Source organism: Sus scrofa, chromosome 15, assembly GCF_000003025.6.
Source record: "Sus scrofa isolate TJ Tabasco breed Duroc chromosome 15, Sscrofa11.1, whole genome shotgun sequence".
In the NCBI taxonomy this organism is placed as follows: Eukaryota; Metazoa; Chordata; class Mammalia; order Artiodactyla; family Suidae; genus Sus; species Sus scrofa.
Genome location: NC_010457.5, coordinates 107242016 through 107243963, shown reverse-complemented (window position 1 = coordinate 107243963; position 1948 = coordinate 107242016).

The following is a 1948-nucleotide window of genomic DNA, read 5'->3' as shown; positions in this document are numbered from 1 at the left end:
GGTTGTGAACCTGTCACATGCCACATACCATGCTGATCCCCGGGGGAGGCTGCACAAAGAGTTTACAGGATTATGGATACAGACGACAGGAGCTTTCAAATTCTAACCTGGAGGCCATGCTTGGGGATAAAACATGTGGTCTCTCCTCCTGCTGACATAATCCTTAAACTCACTGCAGTCTGTCTTCTGGCTTTGGTACTTCCTTGCTCTTGCTAGGGTCACAGGATTGCCGTGTGCATAGACACATTAATTAATTAATGTGTGTAGACATCTTAGTCTACTCCTAACTCTGTTGATATTTATCCTTCTTTAAATAGTCCTTGAATTGCTCTCCTCTCTCTGAGTATTAGTCTGTTTGAGTTGCCATAACAAAATTCCACAGGCCAGGTGGCTCGAACAACAAACATTTGCTTTCTCATAGTTCTGAAGGCTGGATCCCCAAGTTCAAGGTGCTGGCAGGTTGGTTTCTGGTTTGGCCTCTCTTTCTGACTTGGGAGATGACACCGTCTCTCTGAGTCCTCACATAGTCCTCTTTTCTGTGCATAAGGGGAATGAAGAGTGAGAGAGCAATCTCTGATGTCTCTTCCTCTTCTTAAAGACACACTCCTGTTGGATTAAGGTCTCATCCTTATAAACTATTAACCTTAGTTATCTCCTTAAAGTCTATATCTAAATACAGTCTACTTGGAATTAGGACTCCAACATGTAAACTGTGGGGGTGGGGTGGGGCACAATTCAGTGCATAACACTCTGTTTCCATAGCATGACTCTCTCACAGCTCCTTCCTACTTCTGACCACCGGATGGCAGATTGCCCTTTCTGCTGCTCTTCCTCTAAATGCTGGAGTTCCCCCCAAGAATTCCATTGTCTGACTCCTTCTCTTCCCCCTGCCCCAGTACACATTCCTTGAGCAGCCACACCTCTATGCAGGGTTTTCACTATCATAACTATGCAAGATGGTGCCCAAACCTATATCTCAAGCTCAGATTTCTCCCCTAGCTCCACATCAGTATACCCAGCTACCTGTTGGCCATCTTTTATGATGTTCCACCAAAATGTCAAATTCAACACTTCCCAAGATTAAGTATCTTCCCACATCAACCTACCGCTGCTTCTGGATTTCCTGTCCCATCATCTAAATTAGAAATCTGATATTATCTCTGACCCTTTCTTCTTCACGCATGTACAATCCATGAGGACAAGAGTGACATCGCTCTTGTTGTACCCTGTATTTCCAGAATTTACCATGGTACATGGTTTAAAGCAAGCACTCATGAACACTAGGAATAAAATAAAAATGTAACCCAGACATAGACACATATAAATATAGTCAACTGGTAAATAGGAGCTAAGGAAATACAATGGAGCAAAACTGTCTTTTCAACAAATGGTGCCAGAACAACTGGACATCCACATGCAAAAAAAGAAAGACACAAACTTTACACTCTTTTTTTTTTTTTTTTGTCTTTTTTGTCTTTTCTAGGCCCGCACCTGTGGCATATTGAGGTTCCCAGGCTAGGGGTCGAATTGGAGCTGTAACCAGCCTATGCCACAGCCACAGCAACATGGGATCCAAGCTGCGTCTGCTACCTACACCGCAGCTCATGGCAATACTGGATCCTTAACCCACTGAGCAAGGCCAGGGATCTAACCCGCAACCTCATGGTTCCTAGTCAGATTCGTTACCACTGAGCCATGATGGAAATTCCAAATTTTACACTCTTAACAATAATTAACTCAAAAATTGAATATTGACCCAAATATAAAACTCCAAGCTATAAAACTTGTAAAAGATAACATAGGATACAATTTTTTTTTTTTTTTACCATTTTGCGTTTGTAATTTTATTTATTTATTTATTTATTTATTTTTTTATTTTCCCACTGTACAGCAAGGGGGTCAGGTTATCCTTACATGTATACATTACAATTACAGTTTTTCCCCCACC